Below are 17,500 nucleotides of genomic sequence, written 5' to 3'. Positions count from 1 at the left end.
GGGGAAGAGCGCCCGGGCGCCCGCTCGCCTAACACTCCCCACGCCACTCGGCACTGGGGACGACAACGCAACCCGCTCCCCCCGGAGAGGGAACGCGCAACGCTGCCGAGCTTACCGCCTCGATCCCCGGAGCGCAGCAACAACGCTCTTCCTTTCGGGCACTCGCCTCAGAAACCCCCGCAGACGGGGCGAGACCGACAGCGAGGCGGCGGCCGGCCGCGGCAGCGGCACTGGGATCGGGAACAGCACACACCGGCTCAGCCTCAGGCACCTCAGGAAACGACCCGGAGCGCCCCAGGAGCACCGAAGCAGAGGCGCACCGTCGCGCCAAAGCAGCACGGCGGCAGCCCTCCCCGGCGCGGGGAGGGCCACACACGGCCCTTGGCCGCCCAGAGCGGGCGGCGAGCGAGAAGCACCCGCTACGTCAAAGGACCCCGGGAGCGAGGTCGAGGCCGGATTCCGCACCCCCGCCCTTCCCCGCACCGCGAACGGGCGGGGAGGCAAGGCGAGGGACCCGCAGGCAGGACGAGAAGAGCTGGCCCATTCACCATGAATGTCCGTCCCTCGCCTGGCGCGGCTTTGGTCCAGCCCAGGAGAGCGCAGAGTCACCACATCGATCAGCAGAGTGGGCGGGAGAGACCCAGGGAGCAGGGGGAGACCCGGCGAGGACCGCTTCTAAGAGGAGCCTGCTACGGCCTCACCGGCCCCACACCCCAGGGAGAGCGGCCGACGACACGGAACGGGGAACGCCTGACACGCGCGACTCAGAGCCATGGAAACGAGCGTCGTCACACCGCCCCCGGTGCCCGCAGCGAGGAGCGCACGGGCGGTAAAGGACCACCCGCCACCTCCCCCACCGCCCCCCGGCGCCAGAAGACCGGCCGGCCGGAGGTGGCACCACCACCGCGAGGGCACTCCAGGTGCGCCAAAGAGCCGTCGCACGCAGGCCCAGGCAAGCAGCTCCAGAGGGAACGGGTCCGGGCCACCCCATCAGCCCAGAGCCCGGCACGCACCCGGAGGCCCAAGCTCCCTCCCTCTGGCGGCACGCGCCAGAGGACAACGTGTCAGCACCTACCCGATGGCAGAAAACGGCCAACTCGGGCCAAAACAATCGCGACCGGGGCAACGGGGAACAGTTCACTCAGCACTGCCGCCTTCCCTGAACAGAGTCGCGGTCAGCACACCGCGATATCGAGCCCATCACCGAGCTCCAGAGCCCCTAGGGACAACTGGTCGACCCTCGTGGACGAAGGCGAAAACAAGAGACGGGGACCACCATCTCCAACGAGCAGGACCGGGGGGCGGCCGGGGAACACGCTAAGGCGACCCACCACCGAAGGACGCCGGGCATAGCCATCAGGACAAGCCCCGGGCAGCGGGCCCCCAAAGAGGGAATGCGGCAAGGCCGGCCAAGCACACCCCTCTGGCCCGCCCGGCGCAGCCCCGCGGCCACGCGGCCAAAACCCGTGAGAGAGAGAGGGAGAGGGAGAGGCAGCGGGAGAAAAATAACACAGGAGTCCCGGCGACCGACCCAGACGGGGCCAAGCGAAGCCCGTGGCGGCGAAGGAACCGCTCAGACTGCCACCCGAGGCGCCCGCGGCCCGGACCGAGCAGGGAGAGGAGACAACCGACACACACACAAAGCCTGCCGGTCCAGTATACCGCCAACGGGCCACAACGGCCCAGCCCAGCGCGACCGAGACAGTTCCGCTGGCGCCGCCCAACTCCTGGATCTCTGTCTCGGCCACCGCCACCGAATATCACGCCTTGGCGACTTCCGAGGATCAGACGCTCCCATAAAAGCGGCCACCAGGTGGAGCTCGACAACCGTCAACCAAATCAGGCGGAAGGGACGCGGAACCTCGGGCGGCGTCAGCGGGATCCGCTCCGCAGGGGTCGTAGAGAGTCACCCGGACACATCCCACCAGCCGGGTCGCCCCGCCAGGGCCCCCCACAGCGGCGGGCGCGAGACGCAGGCAGATCGGCCCAGCACCCCTAGAGAATCCGGCCGGGGACACGGGCGGTGTGGGACTTCAAAACCGAAACCACCACGGTGAAGCCACTATCAGACGGGCAGATTGCTAGGCCACGGTCGGATCCATCCACAGAATGGAGGAATTGACAGAAACGTGTAAAAACCCGTTGAAATCGGTTGCTTGGGAATTTGATCTGCTGGTCTTTGGGCTTGGTGTTTCCGCCTGTTTCTGTACCCAAAAAAAAAAAAAAAAAACCGGAAGATGAACAGCCTCTGAGAATCCTTCCTCCTCTGTCTGTGTCTGTGGTTCAGTGCCAGAGGGCCGGCCTAGCACATAGGAGGCACTGGGTTTGAGCCTTAGCGCGGCATACAAAAAGGAACACAGTCAAGAGAAGGCGTGCTGTCCACCTACAACTACTCTAAAAAAGAAAAAAGAAAAAAAAAAAGAATACTGACCATAATAGGAAAAAGGATTCTTCCTTGTGGAGTTCTATTTTGTCTGGCCACATTTTATATACATATATAAACATTTTTTTTTTATTTTTTTAAGAGAGAGTGAGAGAGAATTTTAATATTTACTTTTTAGTTTTCGGTGGACACAACATCTTCGTTTGTATGGGGCGCTGAGGACCGAACCCGGGCCGCACGCAACCAGGCGAGTGCGCTGCCACTTGAGCCACATCCCCAGCCCCTTTTTTAACTTTTACTTATTTTTCTTTTTTAAAGACAAAAGAAGGAGAGAGAGGGAGGGGGAGAGAGAGAGAGAGAGAGAGAGAGAGAGAGAGAGAGAGAGAGAGAATTTTTTAATGTTTGTTTTTCAGTATTCAGTGGGCACAACATCTTTATTTTATTTTATGTGGTGCTGAGTATCGAACCCAGCGCCCCGCGCATGCCAGGGGAGCGCGTTACCACTTGAGCCTCATCCCCAGCCCATTAATTCTTATCTGTATTTGTGTTTTTATTTACCAATTTTTTTTTTCATCTTGTGAAAACAGATCAACTTTAATTTCAGCACCTGAAGCTATCCAAGGGTATGCTCTATAAAGGTCATGGGACTGTTGTACACATTCAATAAAGTGACAACTCTGCCATACCACTTAGTATCTCACAATCAGGAACATACTTTTGAATTGCTTAAACAGAATCCACAGAATTAAAACAAAATCAGAAGCCATCCACAGTTATACTAATTGTCAATTACAAGTTTTACAATTAATACTTGATATAACAGTCAATATATAGCAGGGGATATTGAAATGATTTCAGAGTCTCATCCAGTTGTATTCGATTGGGAAGGTTTCTTGAATGGGGATAAAACTGGCCAAAGATAGATACAACCAGGATCAGACCAGCAAGTAAAAGTCCTACCACAGTTTCTGTGGTTTCCACTTTTTTTTTTCTTTGTCAGTTAAAAGTGAACAGTGAGAATTAAATACTTATCTTTACATATACACAAGGTATGCTGTGAAGCATACTTGCTTACAAACATATAAAAATACTTGTTAAATAGTTCAATAAGAAAATAATGCACAAAAGTACATAGCAAAAACATTAACCATCTGTGACTCTGGAAAGCTCAATTCCGTGTTTTATATGACAGCAAACAAAAACAACTTTAGTTTTTTTGGAATGCCTTAAACCTGAAATACTTGAAAAGGAAGACAGACAGAAATCATTCATTCTTATCCTTAGCATGGCTGTGAAAGAGTTAAATTAAGAAACCAAGTACACATTGAGATGCCCAAGTCCAGAATGAGTCCAAATATTTGGCCACATAGAACACTATCATCTTCAAGAGGAGGAGTCATCACAGGCTTGATAAGCAGTTTTTTGTTTTTTTTTTTTAAAGAGAGAATTTTTTAATATTTATGTTTTAGCTTTCGGCGGACACAACATCTTTGTATGTGGTGCTGAGGATGGAACCCGGGCCGCACGCATGCCAGGCGAGCGCGCTACCACTTGAGCCACATCCCCAGCCCCGAGAAGCAGGTTTTAATCCATAAATACAATAGGTATTTTGGTATTTTGGCCACTGGGAAAGAAAAGCTGTAGTATCAAGAAAGGTCTGATATGTCTCAATTTTGTAAACTCCGTTCAGTGTATTTAAGGTTATGTAAGGTTGACATCAAAATCTTTAAAGATAGGCAAAAAATTCATATTAAAAAAAAAAACCCTCCTGTGGATGTTAGAATAACAGTAGGTAATATGATTCCAGAAGTTAAAAATTATTTCACAACCTAAAACTTCAGCTTAGCAAACAGCTTAGGTTGCACAACTGATTCATCCCTATTAAGATGTAAGCCCTTAAAAGAAGAATATGTCTGTATATGTAGACATGTATTTAGAAAGAATCAGATCATCTTTGAAGCAGCCTTAGTGTTTCCTTTAAATTGGTCTGGAAAGGATTAGCCGGCTTCTTGGTCTAAGGCTAACACGGTGATCATTTGTCTAAGGCTAGAAAGGTACCAACATGAGGTAAACCATCAGGAGAGGAGGAGGAGATGAGGGCTTTTCCTGGGAGTTGGTAGCTAAAATTCAAGGGATTCTTAGAAAATGACACAATGGCAGCCTTTCTTGTCTTTTTCTTTCCGAGTTGGTTCCGGTGAAGGAGGACATTCTTGCTCTTGAAATTTCCTTATAACCCGGACAAGTTCATGAAAGGCTTGATCTACATTCATCCTCATCTTTGCTGATGCCTCCATGTATGTTACTTTAAGTTGCCATGCTAACTGCTGTCCTTCCTCCTGTGTAACCTGTCTTTCATGATCCAGGTCTGCTTTATTACCAATTAAAATCATTGGAAACTCATCACGATCCTTTACTCTGAGAATCTGTCTTTGAAACGTATAGATTTCTTCAAAACTGCGGAGCCCAGCCGGGCCGTGCCGCGCCGAGCCGCGCCGAGCCTCCGCCGCCCGCCCTAGGCCCGGCTTCGGGGACGTGTGCGGACGGGCGGGGGTCCCGAGCGCCGGGAGCTGCCAGGAAGGACTCTGGGCGCGGCAGCAAGCCCCGGGGCTGACTTGGTGCTGCCCGAGGCGCAGAGAAGCCGACTGAGCGCAGGGGTCAGGGGCTGCAGCGGCCGGGGACTGGCTCCTCTGAGCTTCTCCGCAGCGCCTGCGGAACGCAGCCTCCACCGCCGCTACAAATGGCCGTCTATTTACCTATCTGTTTACCTGAGTTTTTTGTTGTTTTTTGAGCATTTTCTTAAACCGCAAGTCATTTTCCATTGGGTCACAGAGCCAAATTTTACGTTTAGGCACTTGGTAATAAGAAGCTATAACAGGGCTCTAAGAGCGGTTGCCTTGGCTAAAAAGCGTGGGCCCTTGTCCCAGAGCGAAACAACAACAACAACGGGGGGGGGGGGGACAAAAAGCCAAAAAAAAAAAAAAAAAAAAAAAAAAGAATCAAACAAATAATCCAATCAATCCATGGGCCAAGGACCTGAACAGATACTTCTCAGAAGTGGATTAAGACGCTCCTATAAAAGCGGCCACCAGGGGGAGCTCGAAAACCGTCAACAAAATCAGGCGGAAGGGACGCGGAACCTCGGTCGGTGTCAGCGAGATCCGCTTAGCAGGGGTCGTAGAAAGTCACCTGGACACGTCCCGCCAGCTGCCCACCCCACCCCCACCCCCACCCCCCCCCCCACCCCGCGCCAGGGTCCCCCGCAGCAGCAGGAGGCGCCGGCAGTCTGCCCAGCACCCCTAGAGAATCCGGCGGTGTGGGACTTCAAAACCGAAACCACCACGGTGAAGCCACAATTAGTCAGGCCGACTGACTGATAGGCCACGGTTGGATCCATCCAGACTATGTAGGAATTGACGGAAACATGTAAAAATCAGTTTGAAATCGGTTGCTTGGGAATTTGATCTGCTTGTCTTTGGGCTTTGTGTTTCCTGCTTTTTCAGTACAAAAAAAAAATTGGAAGATGACCAGCCTCTGAGAATCCTTTCTTGTCTAGGGGCTGTCTGTGTCTTTGGGTCAGTGGCAGAGGACCGGCCTAGCACAGAGTTTGAGCCTTAGCACGCCATACAAAAAGGAACAAATCGAAAGAAGGTGTGCTGTCCACCGACAACGTACTACGAAACAGAAAAAAAAAAAAAAAAAAAAAGAATACTAATCATAATAGGAAAAAGGATTCTTCCTTGTGGAGTTCTATTTTGTCTGTTTGGCCATTTTATCTTTTTATTTCTTTCTTTCTTTCTTTTTTTTTGTTGTTGTATTTTTATTTTTATTGATCTATCAATATCACGGAGCCAAATTTTACATTTAGGCACTTGGTAATAAGAAGCTGTAACAGGGCTCTAAGTGAGGCTGCCTTGGCTAAAAAGCATGGTCTGTTGCCCTAGACTGAAACACCACATGCTCTGGGATAAATCAAGCTGGAGAAAGCTTGCCATCTCTACCTTCATTTTTATCTGTGTGCACATATTACGCACTGTTTCATCTAAGAAGTAGCAGTGCAACCAATATCTATCAGCCCTAAATGGACCCAACCCCTGCCCTCCCCAGCCACACAGGAGAGACCACAGTCTGAGCAAGAGCACTTCATGGTGTTGTCAGTCTGGTGTTGTGGCTCAATGGTACAGCACTTACCAAGTACGTATGAGGCACAGGGTTCAATCCCAGCACCACATTAAAATCATCATCATCACCTAAATAAACAAAATAAACATATGTATATATTTATCTGTTTATTTATTGGAGGAGGCCTGTAACCAGGGATTGAACTCAGTGGCACTCACTGACTGCGGAGCCACATCCCCTAGCCCTACCTATCTAGTATGTTACTTAGAGACAGGGTCTCACTGAGTTGCTTAGTGTCTCACTTTTGCTGAGGGTGGCTTTAAACTCTCGATCCTCCTGCCTCGGCTGTGTGTGTGTGTGTGTGTGTGTGTGTGTGTGTGTGTGAGAGAGAGAGAGAGAGAGAGAGAGAGAGAGAGAGAGAGAGAGAGAGAGAGCGTGTCTGGGATGACAGGCATAGGCCACTGTACCCAGTCACTTATTTATTTTATTTTCAGTATGACTTCAAGGTACACACAAGACAATCACTGCCAGGCGTAGGAGGAACATAGCACATTGATAAACAGTCAGATGTTTGAGGAAGCATTCAACAATCTTAAGGTAGTGTGCAAGTCTTTCAATAACCTCAAAATACCTACATGAGGGTTGGGATTGTAGCTCAGTGGTAGAGTGCTTGCCTTGCATTCGTGAGGCCCTGGGTTCCATCCTCAGCACCACATAAAAATAAATAAATAAAAATAAAGATATTGTGTCCATCTACAGCTGAAAAATAAATAAATACATAAATAAATGGATGAATGAATAAATAAATACCTACATGAAAACCAGAGAGAATTAAAAGAAACGATGGATAAATCTATTATGGCAAAGAGGCGAGAACACTCATCCCTTAGCAGCTGACGACTTAGGCCATAAATAAATAATCAGTAACAAAGGACAGCAGAACTACATCGCGAACAACCCACACCTAATGGGCATGTTCAGAACACTGCAAGGCCACCACCACACAGCAGACATTCTTTTAAAGCGAATACGGAATGTTTACCAAAGTTGACCGTAGAATGGAACATAAACCAAATCTCCACAAAGTCTAAAAGATGAAATCACACCACAACTCTTCTCTGAACAACACAAAAGTAAGCTGGAGGTCGGGCATGTTGGCCACTGCCAGGAGTCATTTCAAGAACCGGATTAAACCCAAAGAAAGTATAAACCTGTAGATTCACAAATCTCAGGGAGAAATAGCAGCATCCATCTTTCACAAACTCTTGAGAGGGGCAGGTCAGGGGTCAAGGTGAGATTGAAATACCCCCAACAAAGTGTCAACTTTATCAAATCAGTAGCCTAGAGAGAGCAGGTACTTGTACTATTCCTTCTCGGTGCCATTGTGGTTTTTCTTTGGGGGGGGGGAGGGGGAGGGGTGGTTCCAGCCTCTTTGGGTTCCTACCACTTTGTCTGCAAGGGAAAATTTGTTTTCTGTCAGGATGGGGTGCCAGTTATCAGGACGGGCGGGGAAGTAAGATTCTTACACTAAACCGGGCTTGCTTGGGGGCAGGTCTCAGTTCTAATTTACATAACAAAAGGCAGTGCAAAGTCTCTCCCACTGCCCCTGAAGGAAGAAAAATGTGGCCTCTCCAGGCTGTTCACAATTCCCAACCTGTTTCAAATTCCAGTATGGTTTCGCGTATCTGTTTTAAGGGTCAGTTTGTCTCTCTAACTCTGCATTTATGCTGACCGATTGGTTTAAAACTAAACTAAGAGGTTAATTTGAATATCATTTGTTTCACAGCATTGGTTCAATGTGTCCACCAGCATTTAATTTCTCTCTCCTGATGTTCCTTAGTAATCTGATTGCTTTGGCCTCCTTCTCCTGGATCATGTGTAACTTGCCCCCCTTTGGTATAAAAAGAAACCTAGGAGGAGATTGATCCTAAAGAAAAGGGGTGCTCCACTAAGTGAGAAACTGAAAATCAAGCGAGAGAGAGAGAGAGAGAGAGAGAGAGAGAGAGAGAGAGAGAGTGTAAGTTATAGAGAGAGAAGGGGAGAGTCTCTTGTACTTCAGGGTTTTTGTTTGTCTGTCTGTCTGTTTGTTTCTTTGTTTGTTTGTTCTCTAATAATTACAGTGTTTCAATTGGAAGCTCTGCCCTGGGTAATTCTTTCCAATTCTTAGAAAGTAGTAACTGTGGTTATGTTCATTTCTGTTAATGATCCATTCTTCCTGCCTCTTAAATTCATTGATCACCCAGAACTTTTTTGTTCGGGGCAGGAGGGGGCCAGGTGCTTGAGAGAATTTTCTTTTTTTTTCCCTGTGTCATTTGAACGGAGATTTGGACCTCTGACTAAGAGTAGAGTTTTCCTAGAGAAAAGAGAAGAGCTCTAAGGGAAAAGCAGGGGGATTAGATTTAAAAAAAAAAAAAAAAAAAAGCCTTTTGAAACCAAACTATTGTTAGGTAAAACTGCTTACTCTTTGCCGTGAATGAGAAGAATCTTAAAATATGTGATATGTTTGGGTCAGTCCAATGTGTCTTTGCGATGATTCATCATCTGAAGTGGCACCCCCTTTCTCCACTGAAAAGTCTTAACTGGGCCTCTTCAGAAATCTTCACCCAGACTGGTTTTAGGTCTGTCAGGCAGCCGAAGAGTCTCTGCCAAAGAACTCAAGGTGGATAAACTTCCTATTTTCGTGTCGCCCTGTTTACTTGGCCACTGGCCGAGAAGATACCAGCACTCCCCCTTACTAGTTTTTCACAAACATATCCAGAATAGTACTTTGAAGAAATGTGCAAACAAGGCCTCTGGCCTTGAGCTGGACTTCACAGAGATGTCTACAGGTTTAAGATACGAGAAGAAGTTACCAACTGGACTCCATGGTAACAGCTGGCAGGGGGAGACTAGACAGGGGAGAAGAAGCTCTCCCCTTCTCAGGTGTTGTCCTCGAGGGGTTAACATGCCCAGAACAGTGAGAGAAAAAGCTGCTTTTATGTGAACTTCTGCTGACCATGAGTTTCTGAGCCCCTCCCCTTACATGCTCGGTAGAAAACTCTGAAACTACCTGAACTCAGGGGATTAATTCATTACAGCAAAAGCCAGCCGTGTCCTCTGAACTTGGCTGCAGCCAAATAAAACCGTTTTCCTGCTCTGTTCGGTCGGTGCCTTGCCTCATTTGTCCCTACAACACATCCATGTAAGGAAGACTTTATCAAACCAGTAGCCTAGGTAAAGCAGGTTCCAGGTTACTGTCACGAGCAGTTTCTCAGCCTTGTCTGGTTACCAGGAGTTCCCTTCCGGATATCTGCACTGGACCCCGGACCGCGACGTACGCGAACACCAAGCACGAACTCGATTGCCTTTTGAAATGCTGGTTTATTCGCACACCACACAAAGCAATACACGAGGTGGCTGGCACACAACTGCACGATCTTACTCTCAGGCGACGAGAGTTAGTTGTGAGCAATTACATGGAGTTTCCCCCGCGCTTATATACTTTACAAGTTGTTCATACCTAACTTATCTAACATAAGCATACTGCCTGACTACTTTATCATCCTATGACCACAACTTAGAAGGTTACATCATCCACACTCAAAAAGGTTATATCATCCACTTATCTAATATAGACACACTCTCTGGTCATCTTGTGACCAGCACTAAAAAGTCACTGAGTTACTGCAAAGTCCAAACAAGTCCAAACAAGTTTCTCTGCTGATCCATGTTGTTTATTCATCCTTGATGTTTACTCCTGTCAGTTGCTTTTTGCCACCACCACCACCACCAACAACAACAACAACCCCTCCCCCCTTTCGCCCCCCCCCCCTTCTTTGCAACTGAGAGATAAGATCCAGCTAACATGGGTCACTCTATATGCAATGAATACCAATAATTTCTTCTGATTTTTTTTTAACTACATACAAACAAACAAACCAAAAACCATGAAAAGTATAAACTATGTTACTGAGAATCAAGAAGAGTAATTCACTCATGTAAATTCAGAAATTCGTAAGGGTGGCTGTGGTTTCTGTCTGTTGCTGTTGTTGTCCTTTTTAAAAAAAATTTTCTCCCAACTGTCAAATCAAGGAACTGGGGGGGGGGGGAGGTGGGGGTGGGGGTCAGAAAGAAAATGTAACAGGGGTCCACTTTATATGCTTTGAGTATAAGTCTCACTGCTCAGCCACTGAGGCTCATGTTAAAACCCATATCCTTTTTCCTTTCTCTTTTTCCTTCCCTCCCCCTCCCTAATCATAGGTGAAGGCTATATTGACTTTCAGGGTCGGTTATCTGCCCATTGGCTAACAAATATTTAGAATTTCCATCCAGAAAATCACTTTTCTGTTTGATAACCTTGTTAGGCCTCGAACAACAGAGTGTCAGCAGAGTCGTCAGAGTTTTGTTGCTGTAAAGGTTCAGTTCTTACGTTTTCTTATTATAATAAATTCCCCCTCTTCCTTCTGAGATGCTTTGCCTCTGAGCAACACCCCCCCCCAACACCTACCCCCCCTTCTCTCTCTCTCTCTCTCTCTCTCTCTCTCTCTCTCTCTCTCTCTCTCTCTCATTACCGCAGGGCTCCATAAGTTGCTGAGGCTGTGTTAGTCTTGTGATTCTCCTGAATCACCCCACATGTCTGTCACTGGAGATGTGTGCACATCTGGGGACTAGAGTAGTATGCTGTGTGTGAGAGATTATTTTATTCTTCAAAAGTCGGTACACTTAAAGACATATAGGTTTCCTACATGAGAGGTCACCAATTAGTGCCCTTTTTATTAGAACGTGTATTGTATCGAAGCTCTAAACTTATCCCATAGTCAGTGACACATGTGGAAGTTCTAACATATGCATTCGCATTCGGTGTAACATTCAGATTTAAAAAAAAGAAAAAAAAGATCTGTGCTTGGGGCTGGGGATGCGGCTCAAGTGGTAGCCCGCTCACCTGGCATGCGTGCGGCCCGGGTTTGATCCTCAGCACCACATACTAACAAAGATGTTGTGTCCACCGAAAACTAACTAACTAACTAACTAACTAAATAAATAAATAAATAAATAAATATTTAAAAATTCTCTCTCTCTGTCTCTCGCTCTCACACTCTCTCTAAAAAAATTTTTAAAAATAAATAAATAAATAAAAAGATCTCTGCCATTAATGACCAGTTTTCACATCTGTTAGTTTTAATTGAGTAAGTAAGGGTTTGGTGATCGTTTGTTGAAAGAATACTCCTGTACCAGGTGAGTGGCAGTGTTTTCTGAACGCATAAGAGTATTTGTCCACTTGAGTCCAAGCTGTTCACCTAGGTCGAACTGTTGGTGAGCAAAAACCACATCGTGGCAGTTATCTGGCCAGAGTCATAGATTCTGAACGTGGCTTCCAAAGTCAAAGGTCAATGAATGTACGTAGGACTTCTAGGCAATGTGATGTGAAGATCTCTGGGCTTGTTGTACAATAAATATGTCTGTGTTCCTTCAGCATTGAAGGAAATGTATTCATTCTAGAATGCAAAGCTTGGGCTAGGGTTTTAGATCGGTAGTAGACCACTTGCCTGGGACGTGTGGGGCGCCGGATTCGATCCTGAGCACCACAGAACCCAAAACAAAGGGGCACACAAGCAAATAGGGTAAAGATAGTGTGTCCATCCATCTACAACTCAAGAAATTAAAGGGGAAAAAAATTAAAATGCAAGTTTTAGCCAGGCATGGGTTGGGGGTTCATGTCTGTCCTCCCCCCCCCCCCCCAGAGGATCAGGAGGAGCTTGAGAGAAGGATTGTAAGCTCATAGCGAGAGAAAGTAACCTCGCGAGACCCCTGTCTCCAAAAGAAAAGTTGTGATAGTAAAAGCAAATGGGACTCCGTTTTGTTTTATGTCTCCATTCTGTAAAACAACCAGGCCAAGTAGAAGGGTGATGACTGGGGCAAGATGTTCTTTTCCTTGTGCTATAGAAACCTTTAAGAACACGGAACTACGTGATGGGACATTGTTTCTGTAACTAGCCCATAACGGGGGGGGGGGGGGGGGGGGGGCTATGCTTCTGTCACTGGAGTGGCTAGGCTGATTGTGATTGGCTGAGCGTCCCTCCGCCTGACTTCACTCTCCCGCTTCTGTAACATGGCTTGCTTGCATTAGCTAGACGCCCCCTCCCCCCAAAACGTCCCTTTTGCAGGTTTCAGGCTTATAAGGGGCACCCTTGCAATTGTTTGGGGCTGGCCAGGGGAACAGCTTTATGTTCTTCTGCTCAGTCGCCACTACTTGTGCTTTAATAAAGGCTTGATTCCTTTCTACGTGAGTGGTCTGGAAGTCAGTTTTTGAAACCCTGGGACCAAGCTTTAACTAGAACAAGCAAGCAAGCCAGAAAACAAATGAATAGATAGATAGATAAATTGAATATGGGGATGTGGCTCAGTCAGTGGTCAAGTGAGCGCTTCTGGGTTCAACTCATAAATCAATGGATTTACCAAAAATGTATAAAAATATCTGTATAAAAAGGGGATGTTGGTTTAGCTCAGTGGTAAACTGTGTCTGTGTTCAGTCCCCAGTTCCAGGCTCCAGTCAGAAACCAGCCCCTGTGTGAGGGGCTGGTTTTTAGTTCCATCCCCACCAAGGAAACCCTGACATGAGTATGGGGAGCCTTATTTGTCTATTGGATGCCAAGGGTAGAGTGATTTCCATCTTGATCTGCCCCCCCCCCCCGCCGCTTTTTTTTTTTTTTTTCTGTGTGAGCAAGGTCTCTTCTAGTGTCTTGATTTTATTTATTTATTTATTTATTTATTTATTTATTTATTTATTTGGCCTAGTTGGAAACAATGCCTTTATGTTATTAGTTTCTTTTTATCTGGAGCCGAGGATGGAACCCAGGGCCTCGAATATGCTAGGCGAGCACTCCAACGCTGAGATATAAAGGACCCCAGCCCATCCCAGCCCAGCACGGCAGTGTTCAATATTTTTTTTTTTTTTTCCTTTCCCGTGGGCACTTTGAGATGAGATTTCCTTGCCTGTTTTGGTTGTTTGAGTCTCTCTTTGTTCACTACTTTTGTTTTTTTTGTGATGCTAGGCTGGGGAAGAGACCCAGGGCCTTGGGCATTGATCCACAAACGGTCTTGATTGCTGGGCAACACCCTCACCTTTTTTCCTTTGTCTCTTCCCTTCCCCAGAAAGTAAACCCAGGAAGGGCCTCCCTCTCCTTCTCCCAGGCCCAAATTCATCCTGTTTGGGTTTTGTGCACAGACCGGTACACACTAGACACACACACACACACACACACACACACACACACAGGAAACATCACTGTTTTGTTTTTGTTTGTTTCTCTCTTAACCTCATCCAGGCCCTCCCTCATAACTCTCAGGGGTGGGGGAAGGTGTTTACTATGGACCTCTAGTGGTGACAGCCTTGGGAGGGACTACTGCTGGGGAATTGGAGTGAGTGGGATGGGGGAAGTGTGGATTATAGTTCAAATTCCAAGGGTCGGGCAGAGGCACAGAAGCTATCTCCTAGGTGGGGCATGTTAAAGGCTAAGGAAAGTGATCAGATACCAGGGGTGAAAGCGATATGTCCTCCCCGCCCCCCAGTGCTTCCGGGGGACTTTACTGTATGGGGGAGGGGGGGCGGGGGAACAACCGCACTGAGGCCCGTGCCCATCTGTCTTTCCAGGGACTCAGTAGGCTGAGGGAAGAGAGGAAGATATGACGCGGCGGCTTGCAGCTTAGTGATCTCTATATGGATATAGATATACATATCTAAGTCTGTCTGTCTGTCTCTCTATCTATCTATCTATGTCTACACATGTAGATAGATTATATCTAAACTGGAAATGGAACTCAGGCAGGCCTTCCAAAATGACGGTAGCTTTGCGCCACCTAGCGTTCAGTGACTGCAACTAACGAGGCTGCCCTTTTCAGACCACAGACCACTCACTGTGGACTCCCAAGTTCCACAGGGTGGAAACCCGTCGCTATGCACATTCTCGTGTATATGCTTGTGTTTCTGACCCGGTGGCAAGATGAGATCCGACTGAAGAAGCCAAGCAAGCCTAAAACGTGTGTCCCACCTTCACCACTCCTAAGTGTGGAGGATTAGCTGACTGAGAAAGCCTTAGGGGAGGGAGCAGCTTCGGTCCCATAGGGGACAGTTGGGGAAGGCAAGGACCCTGAGTAGCTGCACAGTTGCTCTGGGATCCAATTTTACCTGTAGAACTACTCGGCGCTACATAAACCTCAGCCAGCCAGCCAGCCTGTGCTGCATTTTGTCCTGTCTTTATTGGTATTAGGTACTTTCCAGAAGAAATGGGGGGGGGGGGGGGATTTCCCATCTCGTGTCAAGAGTCTCCCGGGACCGAATCCTCCTTGTCCATGCTTTCCTTGAAGATCCTTTAGAGATTCTTCACTTCGAGATGGACGGATGTGTGTGCTGCTGCAGGTTTGACAGCCATCCGGGAGGAAAAACAACCACAAAAAAAAAAAAAAAAAAAGTGTCCCAAATCATCTTTGTCATCATTCCACCATCCTTGGAAGAACGAAGTCGATCCAAAAGTCCTGGAAGAGAACAGTAAGAGTAGTGAAAGATCAGAATGGTAGGACCGTGTCCAGCAACCACCACCTCAGCTACTCACCAGAGAAGGTGAGGTCCTGGGAGTACTCAGGCAACCTCCAGAGACCTTGAGCTTTAACCAGCAAATAGAGAAAGGAGAGAGGGAAGGGGAAGGGGAAGGGGAAGGACACCCCACCCCCCACCCCATGTGATAACACCACCACAGGGTTTATCACAGACTGAGATAGGATGTTGTCTCCTTTGATGTTAGCCAACATGAGCAATCAAGGGACACTCCCTCTCAAAAAAAAAAAAAAAATTGAGGTGTAACTCCGTGGTGGTGGTTAGGTACTTCTGGATTCAATCCAGTGGAAATCATATCACCTTTCTTCCCTGTTTTAGGCAGACTTATCTGTCCTTGAGTCCACGCCCAGCGTAGTCTTGAAGTCACATAGACTTTGGAGACCAGAGGATGTCAGAAATGACTCTTATCAAAAGTAAGAAGCCGAATTACAACTGCGGCCAGGAAGAAGTGCAAGGTGGCCTTTGAATCTCCTCTACAAAACCTCCTGTTGTTGCTGACGTGCAGAAGAGTCCCTGTGTTTTTGCTTTGCCAGTGCTGCCATAAGCCTTTTTTCCTGTGTCTCAAGACCTTGCCATCCTTATTGGATTGGGCCAAGCTTTCAGCAACAGGAAGAGGAGAGAGAGAGAGAGAGAGAGAGAGAGAGAGAGAGAGAGAGAGAGAGAGAGAGAGAGGCCGGGGGAGGGGGAGCAAATATTAAAAAAAAAAAATCAAGAACAAAAATAAAGAAAAGTAACCGAAAGGAAGCACCACCAGCACCAGCACCAGCAGGAAAGAAACAGTGAAGCAAAAGTGAAAGAAAGGAAGGAGGGAAGGAGAGAGGGAGCGAGCGAGAGTTGAGTTGGTGGGCAAGGAAGGACAGAAATGCAGAAACACTCAAGAGCACCCCCCCCTGGCTGTGACATTCCTCTCCAGGTACTGACCACCAAGAGAAGAAAAAGCCCAGACCCACACAAGTAATGATTTGATGCATGCAATTAAAACTGAACTCCCGATTAGGAAAGAATGTCCCCACTTGAAATAAGGAATATTCGTGGAGTCATCCTACCGCCACTTATAGCTAAAAAGAAACCATTGACAAATTAACTTGGGCGGGGGGGGGGATGGGGGGAGGAAGAGGAAGAGGAGGAGGAGGAGGAGGAGGAGGAGGAGGAGGAGGAGAGGGAGAGGGAGAGGGAGAGCGGAGGGGAGGGGAGGGGAGGGGGAGGTTAGGGTGCGGGTGGGGGAGGGGAGGGGAGGGCGGGGCGAGGAGGAGGAGGAGGAGGAGGAGGAGGAGGAGGAGGAGGAGGAGGAGGAGGAGAAAAACAGAGGAAGAAATGAGACAAGAGAAGTCTGCGAACTCCATTTTGCACACAGATGCCCCTGGTGGCACAGGATTGTAATCCCAGGGACTCGGGAGGATGAGGCAGGCAGAGTGCAATGCGTCAAAACTCCAGTAGCACTCCCAGTCCCACATCAAAGCCAACCAAAAGAAAAACACACATAATTTCACTTACCCAGGCAGTATTTACATTGGGACAACTGGTCGACCTCTTTCGTTGGGGGTGTACTGGTCGACCTCCGGGATATATATATATATATATATATGTGAGTGTGTGTGTGTGTGTTGCCTTGGAGGAGGAAAGGAGTAATAGGATGAGGGGGTCAAGGAAAAGAGAGAGAGAGAGAGAGAGAGAGAGAGAGAGAGAGAGAGAGAGAGAGAGAAGGGTGAAACTTAGGGGCTGGGTGTGTGGCTCAACCGGTAGCATGGGGCGCTGGGTTAGATCGCACCAAATAAAACATAAAATAAATAAAAATAAGTTAAAAAATAATAATAATAAAATAAAGATGTTGGGTCCACCGAAAACTAAACAATAAATATTAAAAAAAAAAAAAAAAAAAAAAAGGAAGGAAGGAAGGAAAGAAAGAAAGAAAAGGCGTGTATGAGTGAACACCAATTTCGACCCCAACCCCCATCCCGCTTATGTTAGGACAGCTGGTCGACCTCCATACTTACCGCGTGAAAAAAAATTCCAAGTCCTCATGCGGACAACTGGTCGACCCCGGTCGTGCTGGGGCAAACCGGCCAACTGGTCAACCTGCGGGAGGGTGGGGGCGGAAGAGGGGGACAGGGGGAGAAGAAATGTAAGTAAACCAGCGCGGCAAACAATCAAACAAGCCCCGCCTCCCCGCCCCCAACCAAAAAAGGAAACCAATCATCTAGGGCTGTGAATATATCTCTGCAGGTAGAGTGCAATGCGTTCGAATGTCCAGTAGCAGTCTCAGTCCCGCATCGAACCGAGTCAAACGAGAAGCAGCAATACGGGTACTCTTCCAGGCAGATTTCACATTGGGACAACTGGTCGACTTCCGGGGAGGGGGCGGGGCGTGTGTTGGAGGACGAAAGGAGTCATAAATAGGGTGAGGGGGG

The sequence above is a fragment of the Marmota flaviventris genome, unplaced genomic scaffold, assembly GCF_047511675.1.
Source record: "Marmota flaviventris isolate mMarFla1 unplaced genomic scaffold, mMarFla1.hap1 Scaffold_174, whole genome shotgun sequence".
In the NCBI taxonomy this organism is placed as follows: Eukaryota; Metazoa; Chordata; class Mammalia; order Rodentia; family Sciuridae; genus Marmota; species Marmota flaviventris.
This window is presented reverse-complemented; position numbering follows the sequence as displayed.